At 42.1% G+C, this 15,680-nt stretch overlaps 1 protein-coding gene across 6 annotated transcripts in view; it reads left to right on the forward strand.

Moving 5' to 3' along the window:
- The window catches only part of dennd2b (DENN domain containing 2B), a 403,328-nt gene that overhangs the window by 121,139 nt on the left and 266,509 nt on the right, over positions 1 to 15,680 (forward strand). For 2 of the 6 annotated variants that reach the window (XM_048545171.2, XM_048545170.2), the window contains exon 2: positions 3,313 to 3,390. The exons of 3 other annotated variants lie outside the window; for them this stretch is intronic. The gene's annotated coding sequence lies outside the window, so the exon portion shown is untranslated. Of the gene's footprint in view, positions 1 to 3,312; positions 3,391 to 5,105; positions 5,408 to 15,680 lie in introns of those variants that run through there. One more of the 6 variants, XM_048545169.1, reaches the window with a different exon arrangement.

The following is a 15,680-nucleotide window of genomic DNA, read 5'->3' on the forward strand; positions in this document are numbered from 1 at the left end:
ATCAAGAATTTGCAGCTTGTCTGCACTGGACTTTTGCAGTTTCATTGCTTCAAGTAAATCTGAACTAAGTCAAACTACTACTTTTTTTGGTCAATTAATCAAAAATGACCAAATGAAGCAATCTAGATCGACCCATTGAAATTTGGATTTAGTTGGAGTGCAGGTTCACAGTTCCTTGAAAGTACAGTTGCAGGTAGACCAGATAGTGAAGGTGTGTTTGGTATGCTTGCCTTTTGTTGATCAGTGCATTGACTATAGGAGTTGGGTGGTTATGTTGTGGCTGTGCAGGACATGGTTAGGCTGATTTCTCTCTTTTTTTTTCCCCCCCCCACCCCGGCTTGGAATGCTGCATTCAATTCTGTTCTCCCTGCTATAGGAAGGATGTTATGAAATGTGAAAGGGTATAGAAAAGAAGACTTTTAACAAGGATGTTGCTAAGGTTGGAGGGTTTGAGCTACACAAGAGTCTGAATAGGCATGGACTGTTTTCCCTGGAATGTCAGAGGCTGAGGGGTGACCTCTTAATAGAGGTTTATAAAATCATGAGTATGAATAGCTGAAGTCTTTTCCCCAGGATAGGCAACCCAAAACTAGAGGGCATAAGTTTAAGCTGAGGGGTAACTGCATGCACGTGCACTGAGCTGCTAGAGGACATAGTGGGGGGTTGGTACAATTACAACACCTCAAAGGCTTTAGGATGGGTATATGAACAAGAATGATTCAGAGCAATATAAGCTGAATGCTGGCCAATCCGACTAGATTAATTTAGGATATCTAGTGGCATGGATGAGTTGGTTTGAAGGGTCTGTTTCCATGCTTTACATCTGTGACTCTGTCTGTATCTTCAACGTAAGAAGTGCTGTGAGAAGGTGAAAGAGTTAGAACAACCACGCGCAACTCCAGACTCGCAGCAATATGCCTGTCTCAAACTGTTCCCTAAAGTGGCTCATCAAGCAGTCTAGTTGGGCTGAGGCTACAAGAAATGGAAATAAAAATAAACCCAGAAGAATCGCCCATTATTGACCTAGGGACTAAAAGTGAGAAAAGTAACACTCTACCAAGCCCTCAACACAATGCCAAACTTATTTTTTTGGTTGCTAGAGCTGACCAGGGCTCTTCCATTATCATTTAGCATATGTTCTGCCCCACAAGACCTACAAGAGATGGCATCATGGCATTAAAATCAGGAAGGAGTGATCATGGCAGTCTTCAATGTTGACTGCATGAAATCTGGTATTGGGTCAAATTTGGACATGTCAACCACTGGCGGAATTTTGTCATCTACCAGTTTCCTCCATGTTACATATGACTTTTGAATGTGCAGTGAAGGTGGTAAGGGCAGTGCCCATCACCAAGGTGACTGTATATTAGCACTAGTTCTGGCTAAGACCTTGAGGGCTAACTGCCAAGTCCAACCTGGAGCAGGTAGTTAGAGAACCAACAGGTGATTATAATCTGTTTGATATTGCCTTGACCTATATAACTGCCGCAGATACATATAAGCAGGACATCATTGGTAGGAATGACCACAGCACAGCCCTTGAAGGGGCACTCTCATCTTGGCACTGAAGATGCTCTCTCAATTCATGTGGCACTACAATTATCAACAGTTCCAGCAGCTCAGACTGGGGCTTCGGGAAGTGCTATTGGCTAATAGACATTTTTAAAAAAAAAAATGTATTCAACTGAAATTTATAAGCACAGGTCCTGAAAATCCCTTGCTCTACCACTACCACCATCAATCCAGCAATCATTTCTGGCTCAACGACGAAGGCAGGAGTGCCCCAGGCATGCCTACAAAAAAAAGTGGTGTCAGATTAGTGAAGGTGCAATTTGGGAATACCAACATGCTAAACAGCAACAACTCATTGGTTGTGGGATCACTTCACTCAATGGATCAGATCAAAGCTCAGCAGCCCTTTCACCAGTTGTGAATGGTATTGACAATTAGACTGCTAAATAGAAAAGGGGAAGCTTTGGAAATATCAACATAGCTCAATGTGGCAGAGCAAAAGGCAAGACTGAAGCCCTGGAACAATGTGTTGGCCTCTTCCTGATGGGCAAAGACTGGCATTTGTTATGCTAGGGACAATTCCATTTAATCATTCTCCTATCAAGAAATGGGCTATTTAAGATAGGATGTGGGCCCTGATAACGCCCTGACTATAGTAACGAAATCTTTGCGTTCCAGGAATGGCTGTAACGATAACCTCTACCTGACAGTTGTGCAATTTTCCACACTCTGCTTTTTTTTTGTTAAAGTATGACCAATCCCACTCAGCTACTTCACACCCCATTTGACTATTCTTCGCCATCAAATGATGGCTGGTACTGTTGACGGCTGTGAAGTGCAGTCAAGTAGCACTATGACCTACTTAACAATGTTCAATTTGGGCCACTTTGGTTCCAGACCTCACTACAACCCAGTGGATATAAGAGCTGAATCTCCAAAGGTGAGCAACTGCCCCTTGACATGAAAATCATTGGTAACTGGGGAGAAGCTGCTTTTTCTCCTGAATGAAGCCCTACCTAGCACAAAGGAAGTTGGGTGTCGTTGGAGGCCAGTTACAGCCTCAGACATTTCTGAAGGAGTTCTTCAGTGTGAAGATGGCTTAATCGCTTTCAGCTTCATTCTAGCTTTTAGTTTCCCCTCTATCGAACTAAGAATGTGGATGTGCAATTGTTATTGCACAATAATGAACTATTTTCAGTTCCTTTTGGGTTTGAATAGTTCATGCCTGGGTGCAGTAATCCCGGAAAATATTCCGGCACAGGCTAAGTGGGAGGTAACATTTGCTGCATTCAAATGTCAGGTAAAGATCGGAAAGAGGATCTAATCGTTGTCCCTTGGCAGCTTAAAAGCCTCACCATTGCTGAATACCCCACAACCTAAAATAAAGGGTATTGAAGGACCCGTTTTTAAAATATGCCTGATAGCAAGGGGGAAAAAAAAGCTTGTTTTTTTGTTGGTAGAGTATAAAGGAGCCCAGATTGTTGATTGGGAAGAAGGTGCAAGACATTTAGCAGCAATGGTGGTCACCTGCATGCTAACACTTCTCCAAAGTAACAAATACCATCTGACTATTTTAGCATCCATTTATTTCCAGTGTAAAGATCTGGAATCTCGTGTCATCAGGCAGAAATGCTGATGAATTACAAGGTCCACATGATTCATTTCAGTATTGAAATTGCCTCTGAGACTGTAAGATCTAACTGAAAATTCAGTGTTAGTTTGCAAGGTTTTGGGAGAGTGACAACAGCTAATTACGCTGCCAGTTAATTACCACACTTTGTTTAAATTTAAATCGGGCAGGTGGACCCTGATCATATTACTGTCCTGAGGAACGCATCATTGAGAGTGGATGTTGCCTATTTTGTTCAGCTAAAACAGGTATGTGTATGCATGCTCATTCTGTCTTAATCCAAGATAGACTGGGAATGTTTCAGCACCAAAATTAGTGGCTGTGGGTTTAGTCGTGCGTTTTGAGGTATGCATCAAGAATGTGGACATGTCAAAGCTATCCTGACTTGATTTCCCACTCTATGTTGTACAAACTCTGAAATGAGCCCAAGGCTGCCACTTCTGGTCTTAAGTGCCCAGTCTGCCCCTTTGGCCCAGAAGGGTAAGAATCTTAAATTCAAGGAATAGGTAACACTGGCAGTTTCATGTTACAGCATAGAAGCAACAACACATGGTGTTTACCATTTAACCGGATTCTACAGAAGAGAGAAAGCTTTGCCTACAACATTGCATAATATGGCTTAAGAGTTTCTGGGCTGATGTGATGGCAGATACATGGGACATAAATCTTAAAGACTGGCAGATTGTTTCAAATTGTGTGACTCTTCAGCTATTTGCAACAGGCAAGGTATCATCCATATCCAACCAATCATTGCTTGCAAATGTCTGAAATGCCCAATATGAGACTAATTTTTGGGATTTGCTAAATAATCCTGCAAACCAATTTAAGTTTCAGGAACAATGTTGTGCACTTTGTGTACTAAAAGCTACACCTGTTAATAGACAGGGTGGCAAGAACATAAGCACATACACATACACATGCTGCCTGTTTCAATAGAACAAAATAGGTGACCACCGTTGCCTGTCTGGTGTCATTCCTCATGCCAATACCTCGATCAGTTGCAGTCAGTCTGTCTGGTTCATGTTTAAATGCAGATGATAACTGGCAATGAATTTATCTAAGTGGAGCATTCTTCAGGGCAAGCCTCTACCAATCAAAACCTGCTGTTCTCCTACAGTACAAAAATTTTGGTTTAGGTTGCATATTTGTTCTTGTGAAGTCTGCCAATTTTAATGCTTTGCCAAAATGTCTTCAGCAATGCTTTGGTTCTGTACTTGTACCTGATGGAAGTGATGTTGCAAGCTGAAATCACTTAGGTCCATGTGAATTCACTGCCCATTTAAAGGACAATGCAATGTATATCTATGAAGTGTGCTTTCTTCATTATGATAGAGCTTACTGGTTTGGGGTCTGAGTTGTAACTAGCTTACACATATGGAGTCAGTGTTTTTAGCCTTCTGCCACAGTTTTTAAAATCTTGAAACATGAAGTTTTGCTGGAAGTTGAATTCTTTTATTGATCTCTGATCTCTGTAGGAATTGTGACATAAAGCTTGATTCTTTTTATCAATATTAATTTGTAACTTTGAACTTGCATTTTTGCTTCTTGTGGTTTTCTGACTCATTAAAAATCTGTGGGAATCTGGCTGTATGAAGCATAGCAGCTTAAATTGAATGCAAAAAGTGTTTTTTTTTAAAATGTTTCCCTAGCCTGGAATTCGAAGGGGAATTGGATCCATCCTTTTTATGAACTGAAAGTACATCACATTCTTTCTTCTGTGGGGTAAATGCAAAATTTACATGCTATATAGACCTTGACAATGCTCCCATGTTTCCCTGGATCAAGGGAGACTTACAAGAGCAAATAATAAGCTGACTTCTCTGAAGAACACGACTGGTTTTTGAAAGACCCAGTGACGACAGTGCCAGTAAATAGAACTGTTGTATTTAATGAGGAAGGGGGTGGGGGGTTTGGTCTCAGCGTATGCAGAAAGGAGGGTCATTTCAGAGTCAATTCTGCCCTGACGGTCTCAATCTGCCTGAGCTTCAGCCTTTGAAAGCAGCAAATGTTTCATTTTTTTTTCCTCAAAAAGTGAACAGTTTGGGAGTTGGGCCTAAGGAAAAGAAAATGATTGGATTATTTCCATCTGGTTCACATTGTCCTCTCAGACAGATTGTGCGATGAAAAGACTATGTGCTCAGAGTGTAAGCAGCTGGGAGGGTGACATTGCTGGAGACAGGGGACTGCTTTACAAAGCTCCATACTCAGAAACACTACAAGAATGTCATAGGAATGTGATTGCAGGGCTAAACATTCAGCAACATGGTGAGTTGACAATCAGTAGATTCCTTGCAAGTATCTTCTGTCATAGCATAGGTTTTGTTTAAAAATCAAATATTTAATTTACTTCAAACTTTTAATTTCCTGTACTGTCATTGATTTCAAATGCATAAAGGGCTGAGTGGAAAGGATTGTCAAAATAGTCAGCCTCCTTTTAAAATGATCTGTTGACTTTTCCCCCTCCCCCAACTTTCTGACTTTTACTTTTGTTCCTTCATTTTGTTGGGGCACAGTACAGTAGGCATCAGGAGCCCCTGCAGTATCTTGAATTTTTCCTGTCTTGGGGAGTGAGTATTGGTGACTATTTATTTGTCTAAGGAGTAGAAGGTCTAGTTCTCATGTGCTGCCCACGTACAATTACTTTCCAGTGGAAAGGTAGTTAGTTATGGGTCTGGAATGGGAACTGAAATTTCTTTAAGTGTTGAGGCTTCAAAACTGCAGCTATTCTGGCTGAGATCAGCTAATTTGTAACCCAGACTTGGGGCATTTTGATCCATGTAGCTAACTGCCACTGCAGATTGCATCTTTTAACCATTGTAGGTGGAGATTTTTAACTTGAGTTGACCAGGACCCTTTTTGCTTTTTAAAGACTGCAGTAATAACAACCCACTTCCCACAAAGGGACGGCACTTTATATTTTCATCCTTCCTTCTGAAAAGAAATCCATTACTGGCTGGGATGAACGAATAATCAGGAGGATTGAAGATTAGGACGACTTTCAGTTAATAATAAACCATTTTCTGTAACAGAAAACAAAGAAATCATTGAGACAGGCAGCATGAATGTCTTGGAATCATGTGGCTTCTATGAAGTTACTGTTAATTTTGGTTTTCCCAAAAAAGTCATTCTATGATGGGTCTTATAAGGTCAGTCATGTGTTAGGGCTGGGGTATCAGAGGGGTAAATGGTCCAGTCCATAACTTGAGAAGTGCAGAGCAGTACCAGAATGTTCCCAGAGCTCCAACAATTCCCAAATCCCACAGTCTGATTAGTATCAGCTGCTGTCTTTCAGTTCAGTTTTGCCCAGAGGAAATTCTCTCTTTACTCTCTAAAGCAGAATGTTTATCGGTGGGGTTGAGGGGTGTGGTGGCAAACAGAATTAGCCCCCCACTTGAGTTTGATACTCGAGTGAATTCTAAGTATTTCTGGCCTGTTGCTCTTCCTAAAGATGTTGCTGTAATAATGCAGTTCAAGATAACTTGTGCCCTACTTTAGTGGAAACTGAAATAATTCGTATTTAGGCTACTGGTTGTCACCTGTTGCTTGGGCCACATAGTACAGTGATAATTCAGTAAAGTGCATTAAATCACATTTTGTGTAATGTGACATCCAACCGTTGCGCATCTGCAGGACGTACTGCCTGGATTACTCTGAACTGAAGCCAGACTCTGCTCTTCACCAATTGAAATAGTAAATGCAGTTTTGTATCTCCAAGCCACCTATTTGAGTATTTTTATTTCATTCCCCCTGGGGAAGGTAAGCAGATAAGTCATTACTATCGATGACTGACTTCTCAGGAGAAGGGGAGATTGTGATCCTGCATTCAGAATTTGGAGAACTGGATAGAAAATTTACTGAACAAATGTAGTATTTTCTAGATTGCCCACTTGCATGTGGCAATGGGGGCAGAGAAAATGGATAAGGCAGATGAAAGCATGACTAAGTATGGTGCAGAAGGGAGGATTGTAGATTCCTGGAAGACTGGAATTGGCTCTTGGGAAGGTGGCGTCAATAAAAGCTGTGAGATAGCAGGAAATGCAAATGCTGGAGTCACATAAAGTGCGGAACTGGAGGAACACAGCAGGCCAGTGTTCCTCCAGCTCCACACTTTGTTTGCACCAATACAAGCTGGATGGGCTGTACCTGAACAGAGCTGGGATAAGTTCCTATTTAAGGCATTTTTGGTGGTATTAAGGGGAGGGCTTTAAACGAAGCTGGCACTAAGCTGTAGTGTTAAATGAAGTTTTGCAGCTCTCTTTACTGAGTTAGAAACTAACCAGTTCAAGTCACCCTTCTGTCATCTAGAAGCCTTCAGAATTGAGAAGGAGATGGTATTGATGGGATAATGTATCAGTGCTTAAAGTTGACAAGCTATAGGGACCAGATGAGATACACCAAGTATATTGAAGGATGTGAGAGTGGAATTTGCAGGATTAGAATTAAGAATCACAGGGAATAAGTGGATTGTTTGGGAAGATGCAACACGGATTTCTAAAAGGGAAATTTTCTGTTTTAGCCAACTTTTTGATGGAAAAGTCAACAGTGTCAATGGGTAATGGTTTTGATGTGGTATGTGGACTTTCAAAAGGCATTTGATGGAGCACCAGACTATAGATTTGTGTAGTGCTATAGATCATGGAATAAAAGGGATAGTAGCAATGTGGATGTAAAATTGGTTGAATGTTAGGAAACAGTTATCACTTTAAATGGAGAGAAGTTGCAGAGCTGGATGAACAGCAGGCCAAGCAGCAGCATTGCAGGAAATGTGACACTTCGGGCCGAGACCCTCCTTCAGAAATGGGGGAGGGGGAGGGAAAGGGGTTCTGAAATAAATAGGGAGAGAGGGGAGGCAGACAGAAGATGGATAGAGGAGACAATAAGTGGGGAGGAGACAGACTGGCCAAAGAGGTGGGGATAAAAGTAGGTGGGGAGGATGGACAGGTCAGGGGGGTGGGATGAGGTTAGTAGGTAGGAGATAGGGGTGGGGCTTAAGGTAGGAGGCAGGGGATAGGTGGGAGGAAGGACAGGTCAGGGAGGCGGGGACAAGCTGGGCTGGTTTTGGGATGCGGTAGGGGGAAGAGAGATTTTTAAAGCTTGTGAAGTGCATGTTTGATAACACCATCTGGGCAGCAGGGTTCCCAAGCGGAATATGAGTAGCTGTTCCTACAACATTTGGGTAGCATCATTGTGGCACTGCAGGAGGCCCAGGATGGACATACCTCTCTCTGTCTCTCCTTCCTGGACACCTCTGTCTCCATCTCCAGCAACCACCTAGAAACCGATATCCATGTCAAAAGACCACTGACTGCCACAGCTACCTAGAATACACCTCCCACCCACCTTCTTGCAAAAATGCCATCACCTATTCCCAATTTCTTTGGCTCTACCTCATCTGCTCCCAGGATGAGGCATTTCCACTCCCATACATCTCAGATGTGCTTGTTTTTCAAGGATCACAACTCTTCTCCCCACCAGTGGTCAAGAATGCCCTCGACCATGTCTCCTGCAACTCATCCCTCACACACCCTCTCCCCGCAATAACAACCAAAAGAGAATCCCCGTCGTCCTCATGTACCACCCCACCAACCTATGGATCCAACGTATCATCCTCTGTCACTTGCAAACCAACCCCCACCAGCAAAGACTTTCTCCCCCCCCCCCCCCACCCTTCCAGAGGGCCCACTCTCTTTGTGGCTCCCTTGTCCTCTCCACACTCTCCTCTGGTCCCCACCACCCCTGGCTCTTTTCCCTGCAACCGCAGCAAGTGCTACACCTGCCCTTACACCTCCCCGTTCCCAGGCCCCAAGAGGACTTTTCACATCAAACAGATGTTCACCTGCACTTCCGGTAATGGGGTATACTGTATCTGCTGGTCCCGTTGTGGCTTCCTCTACACTGGGGAAACCAAGCAGAGGCTTGCGGACTCCTTTTGCAGAACACCTCCGCCTGGTTCGCACTAAACTGCACCTCCCAGTCACGAACCATTTCAACTTTTTTTTTTTACCCCCCCATTCCTTAGATGACCTGGGCCTCCCACAGTGCCACAATGATGCTCCCCGAAGGTTGCAGGAACAGCAACCCATTCTGCTTGGGAACCCTGCAGCCCAATGGTATCAATATGACCTCAAAGCTTCAAAATCGCTCCTCCCTGACTGCAACCCAGCTTGTCCCTGCCTCCCTAACCTGTCCTTCCTCATCCCACCCTTGACCTGTCCATCCTCCCTACCTTTTACTGGTTCCATCTCCACTTATCATCTCCTCTATTCATCATCTATCTGCCCCCACCCCCCCCCTCTCTCTTTATTTCAGGGCTCCCTTCCCCTCCCCCACTTCTGAAAAAGGGTCTAGGCCTGAAACATCAGCTTTCCTGCTGCTTGGCCTGAAGTGTTCATCCAGCTCTACACTTTGTCATCTCAGATTCTCCAGCATCTGCAGTTCCTACTCTCAAGAAATGACTATTTTTCAGGATGGCAGAGGAATTGTAGTGGAGCTTTCAAAGAATTGGGTTTGTTGCTTTTGTAGTGGTAGTGGACCTGAATGGAAGTCATTTAGTATTTGCAGTTGGCCGATTTGTTTGGAAACTTGAAAATTGTCCTCCTCACAGGTTATATAATGTGAAATCTCAAAAGGATATTGATAAGTTGGTGAAATGGCCAGAGACATGACAGATACAGTTCAATGTGTAGAAGTGTGAAATGATGCATTAGTAGTAAAAACATGAACAGCCCAATGCTTAAAAGGGCACAGGAGTGGAGATACTCTAATGTTCTGTCACCTTTGGCAGATAGCAAGAGTTGTCAGCAGATGGTATCCCAGAATTTATGCCCCTGATCTTAAAACGTCAGTGAAATGTGGTAATTCTGAACTTTTGGAAGACGTGTTGGACCTCCACTGGAGTATTGTGATGCCCAAAACTGTACATTCTATTGGAAGAATGTGAATACACTAGGAAAAGTACAGATTAGATTTACAAAAATTGTTGAAAGGCTGAGAAATGTCAGTTGATAGGTTGGGGACTCCTCTTGGAGAAAAGTCTAAGAGGAGATCTGAAGGAAGATTTCAAATTCATGAGGTTCCAATAAAATGGACAGTGAAATTTTTCCTATTTGTATAACAATAGACAAGATGGCACAGACTTAGTGATATGCAAATGTGATGTGAAAGAAAAACTAAGTTGTAGCCCCAGTGTTTATCTAGTTAGTCTGGTTCAGTTTCTGGTCAATGCTAACACCCAGGTTGTTAGAGATTCAGTGATGTAATGCCAATGAATATGAAGTGGTGATGTTTAGTTTTTTTTTGTTTTGTGATGGGCATTGCCTGGTACTTGTGGCACATTTGCTACTTGCAAGCTCAAGCCTGGATATTGTCTAGGAGTTGTCGCATTTTTGTATGTACCCAAAGAGTTGCGTGATCCTGTACACTGTACAACTCTGACCTTATGCTTGAGAGAAAGTCATTGAAACAGCTGGATCTAGGACACAGCTCTGAGGAACTACTCCAGAAATTTCCTGATTGCTGAGATGGTGCTAACCAAAACAGCAAACTGTTTCTTTTATGCCAGGTATGATCCCCCAACCAGGCCGCGTGCTCTCTCCATCCCTGCCCCCATTCCATTGATTCTCATTTTTGCTAGTTGCTATGCTAGTAGGGCTTGTTGGCACTATTGATGACTCCTTCCATACATTAGGGGAGTTCAAAACTTTGGTTTTATTTAAAAAGGACCCGAGGGGCAACATTTTCATACACTGGGTAGCTTGTGTGGAAAGAACTAGCAGAGGAAGTGGTAGATGCTGATATAGCTATAACAACATTTTAAATCCATTTGGACAAGTAGATGAACAGGAAGGATTGAGTAGAAGTTGAATGACAAAATCTTTTTAAGCTGTTTTTGTTGGCTTTGTTAGTCAAAACATTAGATACTAGGAGCAGAAAGACACTGTATCAAGCTCTGAGTAAAGAAATTAATTGTTCACTTCTGTCCAAAATAGCTTATTATGTATCCTGACACCTTGACTTCTTCTAGATTCCACCCACCCCCTCACTAAAGGACACTACATCCCTACTGCCAGTCTGTCCAGACATATCCAAAGCTATGATGAAACTTGTGTCAAACCACCTCTTAATTTCTTGTTTTCCTCAGAGATAATCCCAATCTACCATCACAAGACTTCCTTGCCATTTTTGCTGTCTTTCCTACCAATATGGCCATTTAACACTACTTTTTGTTATGAAGCTGTTTATTTTTGAACATCATCCTCCTGCTGTCAATACCACTTAGTTTTGTGTTGCCTGCATACTTGGAACTATTACATTTTGATTTGCTCATCCAAATTATTTAATTTACATATTCTGAAAAGTTGGGAGCACAAGCAACTCTACTTGTGACTACTGGAAATTTCCACTCTGGAAATGACCCATTGTATTCTTAACTTTTTTTCCTGTCTGCTAAGTCTCAATCGACACCAGTGTATGATCACCAACCCCACATGCTTTGATTTTATATAGAATTTCCTGAAAATACAATATCTGATTCACCTTCCTCTAATGAGTTAATCCTTAAAAATTCCAGTACGTTTGTCAAACATGATTTCAAAGTTATTTTCTCAGTGTATTGTCATCATTCTTTATTATAGATGACACTTTCACTCCTACTTATGTTAGGCTGCCTGGCTTGTAATTCTTGTTTTCTCTTCTCCAAATCCCCCTTTTTCTTAAAATTTTAAAGTGGAGTTACATTTGTTGCTCTCCAATTTGGTGGGACCGATGCGGAATCTACAGAATTCTGCAAGATGTCCACCAATGCATTAACTCTCCATAGTCACCTCCCTTTTTAGTACCCAGAATGTAGATTATCAGGACCTGAGGATTTGCTCACTTTTTAATATCTGTTGTTCTCCAGCATTTTCCTTTTTTGGATGCCTTTTTTAGGAAATGAATTCCTCCTTCTGTGTAGACCCTTGTTTTCTGATCATTACTGGGAAGCTGTTTGTCTCCTTTTTAAGAAGATGGAATTGGCTGTTTTAATGATCTGCTGTATTTTAGTTTTGTTTTCCTTTTGGGTTGTATTTCCCATTTTTGACCCTAAGAAAGCTGCATTTTACTTCAGTCTTTCTCTTTATATGACTGCAAGAGCTTCTGTATGCTCCTCACAAGTTTATTTGGGTCCTCTGTTTTGCCTCTTGGTCTTCCTTTTGCATTCTAAACACTTTTTTGGCTACTTTTCCTAAAACTTTGTGACCCTGCCCCAACCCCCAATTTTAGATTGAACACAATCCTTAACTACTTTTTGATAGCCATGGTTTTGCAACATCTTCTCACCTTGCAAAGCCAATTCAATGATAAACTATTCCCTAATTGGTTTTTTCCACTTAAAACGTCTTGTGCACACTCCCAGGAATTGATCTGTCACACTATTGCAAATGTGGTTTGTTCCTTGCATGCATACGTTATAACCACCCATGAGTAATATAGCACACTCTCTTCCTATTTGCATCTTGAATTTTCTGTTCATTGTGTTCCCTACCCCTCCACTACTTTTGGGAGGCCTAAGGACAACTCTTGGTCACATTTTCAACCTCCTTGCTTCTTAGTTCCACCCAACTGATTCCATACTCAAATTTCCTGCACCAATATCCTTTCTTACTAATCACCTGATGCAGCAGTGCTAACGTTACGTCCTGTAACAAAAAGAAGTGGTTGCAGAGCTTGTGGTATTGAAGAATTCAACTTCAAGGCAGCTAGCCATTATATACGAACATTACATACCTCAGACACTTAAATGCCTAAGCTGTCATTTTATGCTTTTAGTTACACTAGAGAAGTGTGCTTTGAGCGGAATGTCATGACTCAAGTGATCTGAGATAAAATAAAATGAGAAGGCAGCTTAAACCTCCTGGTCACATGCTTATGAAGCAATGATGGTATCATGGGTGCATTGATTAGAAGGATACTGATTTTGTCATAAAACCCCTTTTATTGCTTTCCTTACTAGACAACTTCTGTTAGGTAGCACTGGCAGTCTCTTGGGCCACAGAGGACAGTGTCTCTCGATTTTTGGACCAGAAGCTCCAGGTTCAATTCCTACTTTCAGGACTTGTTGGTTATAGTTCATAACCCAACAGCTGTGTTGATTTTATCAGCCTGGAAATCCTTCCAATTATCCTGCTTGTAGAAGGCAATGTCAGAGTTCCTAGGACTGTTTATACTGCAAAAAACAATAACACAAACCAGGGCAATACTTTGCCAAACATAATCCTAGGCTGGCCCAATGGAAGCCTTTGGTTCCCAACACCGTCTTAGGGCATACACAAAGCATGAGAGAAAGTTTGCAGTTGTCCTGATGTTACCTCACCCAACTGGCTGTTCTTAAGTGGAATGACTGAAAGATGTCAGATTTTGTGTACTTTTTTCCTTGTTGGATGTCCACAGTACTGTCACTTATCACTGCAGAAAATTTGTTTTTGGTACATTGTAATGAATGACCAATGTTTGTAGGTAACTAAAAATATCACAAAGCTAACTTAAAAGATATGCCCCCAGTTATGTTAACATGTTTTTTTTAAGGTAAAAGGGGAAATTGTAAAGGAGATATGAGACAGGTTTTTTTAATGGAGTGGTAAGTACCAGGAATCTACTGTTAGAAGTGGAAGCAGGTGCACTAGCAGCATTTTTCAGAGGCATCTTGACATCTACGCTAATTGGAGGGAATAGAGGCCAAAGGTTTTAGTTTCAATAGGCATCGTGTATTAGTGTGGATAACACTGAAGCTGGATGAACACAGCAGGCCAAGCAGCATCAGAGGTGCAGGAAAGTTTGATAGTCAGAAGGGTTTCAACCCAAAACAAACTTTCCTGCTCCTCAGCTGCACGGCCTGCCGTGGTCATCCAGCTTCACAACACCTTTTCTCAGATTCTCCAGCATCGACAGTTCCTATTGTATCTATGTATTAGTGCAGGCTTGGTAGGCTGAAGGGCCTGTTCCTATGCTGTACTGTTTTGTTCTAACATAGGTAGAATAATCAGTGTGAGTACATAGCCTCTGCCATACATTGATTGCTGTTAAATGCCTTTTTATGGAGAAGGCCACAAATCAGTTCAGGAACTTTTTTTTTGTCCTATCACGAGGGATTGTAACTTTCCCCCGAATGCATCCAACTATAATACTGACACAATTCTCATTGTTCATAACACTCCTCCAACTTTCATTGACTCTTTGAAAGCAGATTTTTGTCAGCTCATCTGATTTGGTTTTGTAATCTCTATACTTTTTTAATCCAATCACCTGCTTTCCTAAAACAACAGTATATCAGTCAAGGCTTCCAAAGCAAACAGTAGCACTTCATCGGCATTAAAGCATTTTCAGGATTGCAGGATCAGCTTCAAGATTTTAATTTGAGATGTTAGAATCGTGACCGTCTGCAAATTGCTCCTCCCATTTCAACTTATCATCCACTTTGACACTTAATCATTCACTCATGTTCACGTGATGGATGTTCACAGGAACCATATCATTTGAATTTCTTTTATTTCTTGTGTTTTTTCAGTTTAAGAAAATGTTAAACCATTTAAAGAATTTCTGCATGTATTCACTATAGTTTAAGAAATGAGAACTGCAGATGCTGTAAATCCAAAATGAGAGCTAACTGCTGGAAAAGCTCAGCAGGTCTGGCAGCATTGGTGGCGAGAAAGCAGAATTAACAGTTTGGGCCCAGTGGCCAGTTCTCAGAACTGATTGGTAGCTAGGAAAATGTGGGGTTATATGCAGAGATGGGGGTGGGGAGCGGAGGGAGTAAGTAAGGAGTAAACAATAGGTGAGAATAAAGCCCAAAGAGAAAAACAGTTGGCTAGACAAAGGAGTGGATAACTCTGGCAAGGAGAGTGAATAGCTGTTAATGGACACAGTATTAGTGACTGTAGGTAGTGTATAACAGCAGTGTGAGATAACAAGGTCTGTTGTGTGGGATAGCGGACTAAGATATGGGAGAGTTCAGGGCCTAAAATTATTGAACTTGATTTGTGTCCAGAGGGCTGTAGGGTCCCCAAGTGGAAAAGGAAGTATTGTTTTCCAGCTTATGCTGAGCTTCGCTGGAACACTGCAGCAAGCCTGAGACATATTGGCCAGGGAACAGGGTGTGTTCAAGTGGCAGGCACCTGGAAGCTTGGAGTCTCTTTCTGCAGGCAGAATGTAGATGTTCCGTAAAGCGGTCACCCAGCCTACACTTCATTCTTCCCAATGTAGAGGATACCACATCGTTGGCTGCAGTCGACTGGTTTGTGAGAAGTGCAGCTTAGATGCTGGTTCACCTGGAAGATTATGCTTGGGCCCTTGGATACATATGAGGGAGGTAAATAAGCAGGTGTTAAATCTTGGTAGTGGCAGGGATAGGTGTACATGCCTGCATCTTCTGGAAAGCAGGCAAGGGAGGGGAGGGGGCTGTTGTCTGTTGGCATTGATTAGTAGAAATGGCAGCTGATATTCTGGATGTGAATGCTGGTGGGATGGTGAGTAAGGATAATCACTATTCCGTGAGGGAAGAGAC

The sequence above is a fragment of the Stegostoma tigrinum genome, chromosome 17 (assembly GCF_030684315.1).
Source record: "Stegostoma tigrinum isolate sSteTig4 chromosome 17, sSteTig4.hap1, whole genome shotgun sequence".
Lineage (NCBI taxonomy): Eukaryota > Metazoa > Chordata > Chondrichthyes > Orectolobiformes > Stegostomatidae > Stegostoma > Stegostoma tigrinum.